The sequence below is a fragment of the Tiliqua scincoides genome, chromosome 4 (genome assembly GCF_035046505.1).
Source record: "Tiliqua scincoides isolate rTilSci1 chromosome 4, rTilSci1.hap2, whole genome shotgun sequence".
Lineage (NCBI taxonomy): Eukaryota > Metazoa > Chordata > Lepidosauria > Squamata > Scincidae > Tiliqua > Tiliqua scincoides.
The window spans coordinates 47,887,514-47,894,861 of NC_089824.1; the positions used below are offsets into that span (position 1 = coordinate 47,887,514).

The 7,348-nt window shown below is 44.1% G+C and overlaps 1 pseudogene; it reads right to left on the reverse strand.

Annotated features, from left to right (window-relative positions):
• Window positions 1-572: 572 nt before the first annotated feature.
• Window positions 573-690, reverse strand: LOC136649956 (5S ribosomal RNA; annotated as a pseudogene).
• Between the last annotated feature and the right edge of the window lie 6,658 nt (window positions 691-7,348).

A 7,348-nucleotide genomic window follows, 5' to 3' on the forward strand; every position in this document is an offset into this window, starting at 1 on the left:
ACAGCAGGGGAGGTGAGTGGATGGAGGTGAGCAACCCTACCAAACTGAGGCACAACCTCAGTTGCCCTCATAGTTGGGCCAGCACTGGGCACAGCTGAAGGTTGGCAACCTTCAGTCTCGAAAGACTATGGTATAAGCCTACAGCACCCGGTATTCCCAGTCAGTCTCCCATCCAAGTACTAACCAGGCCTGACCCTGCTTAGCTTCCGAGATCATGGTATAAGCCTGCAGCACCCGGTATTCCCAGGCAGTCTCCCATCCAAAGTACTAACCAGGCCTGACCCTGCTTAGCTTCCGAGATCATGGTATAAGCCTGCAGCACCCGGTATTCCCAGGCAGTCTCCCATCCAAGTACTAACCAGGCCTGACCCTGCTTAGCTTCCGAGATCATGGTATAAGCCTGCAGCACCCGGTATTCCCAGGCAGTCTCCCATCCAAAGTACTAACCAGGCCTGACCCTGCTTAGCTTCTGAGATCATGGTATAAGCCTGCAGCACCCAGTATTCCCAGGCAGTCTCCCATCCAAGTACTAACCAGGCCTGACCCTGCTTAGCTTCCGAGATCATGGTATAAGCCTACAGCACCCGGTATTCCCATTCGGTCTCCCATCCAAGTACTAACCAGGCCTGACCCTGCTTAGCTTCCAAGATCAGACGAGATTGGGCATGTGCAGGGCTGAAGGTCAAAGTATATATTACACTTCAGATGGCTGTAAAAAGCCTAGATCTCTAGATTAGCAGCCCAACATTAGCAGCCTCTCCCCCTCCATGCAGCAGCACCAAAAAGACAAACGTTCCTTTACCTAGGGGTGAGCTTCCATGGTGCAAACAGGTCTACTCACACCTGCACCAGCAAAATCTCTGGTGGAGGTCCATGTGGACCCATACTGTGAGATCATGTCTAGAAGGGGGGTTAGGATTCAGTGGCCACCGCTGCTGCCAAAATTTCCCCTTTCCTGGAGCTGATTCACCATGCCACCTTCCCATATAATAGTCTACTGATCAACTGAATAAAAGATTTCAACCTCACATGGAACTGAGGTGTTTCTCAGTAGCTTCTGGTGTGCAGATCACAGAATGAACGGTGATACCAATTTCCATCTCAAATGCTTTTTAAACTAAAGACAAAAAATGCCAGTTTTAAAAACATCAATACGGTGCTACTTGTTTCAGCAGCAGTAATCTGCTCTTCTGATTTTTAAGCCATTATGGAGTATTTCTTCGTCTCCTTAAAAGTTCTGCCGGGGCATGCACGTTTTCATGGAATGCAGGGCTGCTAATCCAAGCCTTGAAAAGCAAGTGTCAGATTTGTGTAGGCCTGCAGCTATCCACATTGCGACTCCGCTCATTAGTTACACTGCTGGATTGACTTCAAACAGATTCACGTTATTGCACTAAAGGAGAAGAAGTAAAAGTGAATATTAAAATGACTTTTTGATGTCACAGCACCTTCCAATAATATCATATCAAAGTATGAAGAGTACAGTAGAGTAGAAATGTTCCTACTGCTTGCTTTAGGAAAGAGGGGTTTCATGGCATCACTGATGTGCCTTCATCAAGCATATGGAAGCTGGGTACACTGCCAAGAAGGCAAAGGTAGGGCAACACTGAAACAGCTCTGTAGTTATATAGGGAACAACCGTTACCAAGGTAGAGATGATGGAAGCTGCACTCACTGCAACTCAGTCTGCATTCAGCTCACTCAGCTTTTCTATCCATAAGCCTTGAGCGTCTTTTACCCATACTAATATACCACACTATTATGTTGTTATGCAATGATGCTTCTAAACTACTCCTTCCAGGGTACTTTACATTCTGGTTTACATTTTAACAAGAGCCATCTTGCGGAAATCTTGGTTTTGGGGCCAACCTATTGGGGCCTTACACTGCTGGAACTGTCCTTTATGGTGGTGTGAATTGCCAGGCTGCCATTGTAAATGGCAAGGGTGGTGGTGCATATGGCAGTGGCTCCACAGGGGCTGGTAGGAAGTTCAGGACCGTCTGAAGCAGGGAGGGCAGGGGACAGGGAGCAAGCCGGAGTGGAAGGATCTCATCAGTAAATATGCATGCCAGACCTTATCCCTTATTTTTTCAGCTGATCCTGCCCCTTTCTCTCCTTGCACTTAGGCCAGCTATATAGAACTTACATCCTATTTAGAGATATGTATAAGTCCAAGGAGAACCATAGGCCATCGGAGCCCTACTCAGAGGTAAGCAGAAAATATTTTTACCTCTGGCATGTCTACTGATCACCCCACCCACAACAGTGAATGCAGAGCACACTCCATCAGTATGGCTGCATCAGTGCCAATGGTGGGGGACAGGACTGGGCAGTAAATCTTGTTTGCATTTCCAGCTTCTAAGAACGCTCATTTTTGAGAAATTTTGTGCTTCAAAGTCTCAGCTGGCTACATGATAATATTCAGCATCTGTGGGATTATTTCTGTGGTTCTCTTTGTCCAAACAGATTAGTGAGATGAGGGCATTTTTTTTTCATTATTTTTTGATTTTTCCCAGAGCTGGAAATCATTGTTCAAACAATATCTCTCAGGTCTTTGAAGTGCTTGTTGAAATACTAAGAAAAACAACATCAGAATGAGAATTGCTGACTTCTATAAATAGCAGCCACATAACAGGGAGAAACAACAGAGCTGAAAGACATCTCTAGTATATGAAAGCTACCAGATTAGCAATTGTATATTTAGGCTTACTCTTGTTCATATTGCAAAAACAGATGGCATTCAGCTATGAAAGTAGCTCAAGTTGAAAGTCAACTGATTGAAAGTCAACTGTTTTCATGCCTAGAATAACTGTTCTCTTTCTGCCATCAATGGAGATACTCCTAGTCCACAAAGTCCATCTGACATGACAAGCTGCATATTATTTAAAGCCTTCAGAAAAATATGTTACTAGTGACTGGATATATCTTCTCAGCATCATTTAATCCTCAGTGATTGAACACCTACTTCGTTTGAGCAAGGATACTTACGCTTCAAACAGTCTGGTCCTCAAAGGGTTCTCTCCAGAGATGAGACAAGCAAAAGAATTAGAGTCTATGAATATGAATGATTGAAGTTTGTATTCTAGGAAGAGACTTAAGCTATGTCCCTCACAAAAATCTGCTGATGTATTACACAATTATTTCTGCTTTTACTGATGAGGAACTAAGTTGAAAGACTGTGGCCAAGTTCAGATAGAACAATAAACCATGGCTTGTTTTTTTCAAATCAGGATCTGAAGACCTCTGTTTCCTCCTGGTGTCAGCTGGTTAGAAGACAAACTCTGTTTTGCAGTTTGACACATTTGGACAAAACAAGATTCTGCTGTTTGCTGCAAATTAGATGCTTCGATTTCTAATCAATTCCTCTTGTGCATGAAGGAGAAGAGAAAGAGAAACCAAGGCTCCCTGTAACTTGTATACTGCACAGTATATAACAACAAATCTACATGTGAACTGCGTCAGAGACTTGTTCCAGGCCACACTATGAGCCAAGCTCCAAAGTGCAACTTGGACACCAGTCTGCCATATCCAAGGCTGTTTTTGTTTTGTTTTGTTTTTAAATTAACTAGCCTAAACCTCTCAGGCACATTTTTAAAATCTAAAGTCCATTTTAGAGATATAAAAATATATAGATTCTAAAGCGTACCTATTGAGACATCACTAGGTAAAGGTCATTCGACTGCAAATTATTGTTTCTCCTGTCTCTATGACCATTCCCAATGCCCGGGTGATATACTTAGAATTTGCTTTCAGTGATATTGTTCAAGAAGATTCATATGCAAGAGAGCTTTTTGCCCAATTTTTTTGGAATGTTTCTGGAGAGAGGGTGGAAGTGCTAGCACAAGTATCCTTTTAGTCCTTCTAGCAGCCACTTCTAGCAGCTGGCTCCTATAGGTTGCCATTCCCCCCTCCCCCCAGATTGCTCAGGTGATAGTCTGAAGGGTAAATGCTGGTCAATAGGAGCAAACCTCTATGATGCATACAGTGATCATAGTGCTACTGATCCTGCAAGAAAAATGCCCATTCTGCTACTACATCCCTTATTATTATTAAAATTTATATCCCATACTGAAGCAATTGCCCATGGTGGTTTACAAAGTTCTATAATAAACATAAAATATATAACAATAATATGTAAAATAATTAAAAGCACACACCCATAAGAACATAAGAAGAGCCCCAATAGATCAGGCGCAGGGCCCATCTAGTCTAGTTTCCTGTATCTCACAGTGGCCCACCAGAGGCCTCCAGGAGCACACAAGACAACAAGGTACTTGTTTCTCATTACCACTCCACTGCATCTGGCATTCTGCTTACCCTTGCACCCCCAACAAAGACATCAGACTGCACTTGGGTTTAACATGAGCCAGTTTATTTAAACACCCCAAACACATGGTAGAGCTATGGAGGTGAGGAACTAAAACATTAGTCTCCATACTTCTGAAAAGTGCTGGAAATGCCCCTTTAATTTTTTCAGCCTGTGAATTAGACAATGAAAATGTGGGTGCACATTTGGACCAACGTCAGTTTTCACTTGCCCCCAGGCATTCCACTTTCCCTGCTTCCTGCTGAAAAGAGCAGAAAGCAAAGTTTGTCGTTAAAGTACTCTGACAAGATCGTGGTCAATTATCTTGTCAGATATCTGCATTGAGGAGGCTTAATGGACATTGTGGTAATGCACAGCTTGGAAAGAAACACTATTCAAAATAAGTTCTTCCTTTTTGCATGAAATGACCGTGAAAGTGAATGGGTAAAATGTTTCAAGCATTTCATGGCATTTCTACCATGATGGCCCTCAAAGGATTTAGATCAGACATCACTTTTTGCCTACTAACTAGACTGTTTCTGGAATTTGTGTACAAATTCAGTGTGCCTCAACATGACATGGCTATTATCTTCTTACTGACCAGGACAATAATATGGAACCAAGGAATTCAAAGGGCTGGTTTGCACCCTACCTTTGGGTTGAATCCTCAGGTAGCCTTCTGCTCCTGTAAGAGGACTTGTGTATGAGGAAGTAATAGTGCAAGGTTCTTGTGCACAGACTCTGAAATGGAATCTTGACTCGATTTTGTGCTTGTGCAACATTTCAACGTGCATATGCAATTTCTTCTATATAAGCTTGTGCAATCATGTGTGGAACAGCACAAAATGCCACTTCAGTACTGCATGTGTTTCTTAGGCTACAACCTTTGGTTTTTGTTCTTATCTAGTCACCATGCTGGCAGAAATTTCTACTAAATGTACCTGTGATTTTGCAAGGCACTGGAGGTCTTGAATAAGGAACTCCAGAAGCAGGTCTCAGGCAGCTTGCTCTTTGTTGCTTTGCAGTGCCACCCATCTAAAGGCTGAAACTGGTATTGCAGCTCTGCAGCACAGGTGACCTGAAGAACTAATAGAGGCTTGACTGACCCAAATAACAATTTCTCCAAGCTTGGGTCAGTCTCACCAGTGTCATTTGATAGCAAAACCAGCTAACCTCACCTTGGTACACAATCCCAGTCCAAATAAACAAACTCTGGCTACATCTTCTACTTATGACCCTTGTCTATCCGACAGCCCAGTCCTACTGTAATTTGTAATGTTATATTGTAACGCTAGTTATGACATTGCAAAAGTGTTGTGGTGTTGCACAGAGCAGCCTGGCCACAGGCTGGCCAGGTGGCCATTTCAGCTCTGCCATCCAAAATGGCTGCATTGATGGTGGCCAACTCCAGTACCTGATTCCACACAAGAATATAGGTAAGCTGGAGGGGTGGGCAGAAGGGGACAGAGACCAGAGAGGGGAGGAGGCATATTGGGCATGAGAAGAGGAGTGTCCTGGCATGCATGAACTGTACCAGTATGCTATTCCTTTCCTTGTCTCCCAACATACCCCCTTTCTCTCCTCGGACTTGCACCAGCCTAAGAGCTGATGCAGGTCTGAGAAGATCAACTGACAATGGGAAGGCTTAAGGGGAGGTAAGAGGAAATATTTTTCCTTACCACTTCCAAACCTCCCAGTCATCCCCTCCCAATGCCACCATAGTATGCAGCACAGCCCATTTGACACAGCTGCATACTATGGCAGAGAAAAGGATATAATTGGGCTGCTCTGCCTTGTGTGCCTGCTCCACAACTGGACTTCACCCCTCCTGATGCAACCTGTCTCAGGCCAAAGCCTGACAGACCTGCTGGGACGCAGATGACTGTGTGCTTGCAGAAGGTGAGCAGTGAATATATGGGGGAATTGGCCAAATACATCCAATTAAACTTGCAGTTGATTGAGAGAACTGCTAACCACCTGTTATTGTTAACCACAGTATGGTGCATGATTTAAGAGATGCAAGAGGCAAAGCGAAACCTTCAGAAGGTATTGATTTTTAAAGCTCATCTGATTAAAGGCTAGAATGAGATACAAATCTTCAAGGAACTTTTTCTTTCATTACCAAAAGCTGGCAGTCGCTGCAGGAATAATGGATATTTCTTCTGAACGTAATGAGGTGGGTGTTAAAATGCATTTGTTTCTTATAACGTACCTGATCCACCGACAATTGCACAATTTTGCCATGACTGTTCTAGCTGAGCCCCGGACATCATGTCTCATTCTCTTGAGGCATAAGAGAAAACTTTGAAAAATGGTCTCCCAGGTGCTAAAAACTCACAGAAGATAAAATGCCATGAAAGATATGGCACTGCACCTTAGGACTCCAGTAAAGAGACATTATAGTTAGGATGCTGAAAGTGGAAACCTAACTGATAAATTCCCAAACGTGGTCCAACCCTTTTTAATATTTCTTTAAGAATAAGACAAGAGAACTATGATGGCTGCTACAGCCGGGTTCATATGACTGTTGTGATCCTATGAAAATCATTAATGTGTTTTGTATGCTCTGAAACAGCACTGTTAAAAATAATTAGGTCAGAATAGACCCCCAGCTCCACAGCATCTCTAGAGAAAGATCTTATTTCCAAGTAAGGGGATGCCAAAGTATCATTCATAAACCGAGTCGAAGTACTTGGATTTAAGCCACTTTAGAGCCCAATCCCAAGCTCTTTAGTGCCATGGGGTACAAGCGTGTCACCAGCACTGGGCGTTGCAAACATGCTGTAAGGCACATCTGCAGCACCAGGAGAGAAGGGGCCACCAGCGCTGGGCCAGCGCCAGTCAGCGCTGAGCCTCAGTGCCACTCAGAGGGCCAATCGGCCTTCCAGCAGTGCCAGCCAGCAGTAAGTAGTATGGGGCAGAGGGAGGCAGGGAGTGGCCAGAACAGGGCAGTGGGAGGGCAGGACGGGGAGGGGGTAGGAACTGGGCCAGATCCTGAACTCCGTGTTGGGCTGGAAGACCCAACACAGAGTCTCTCAAGTC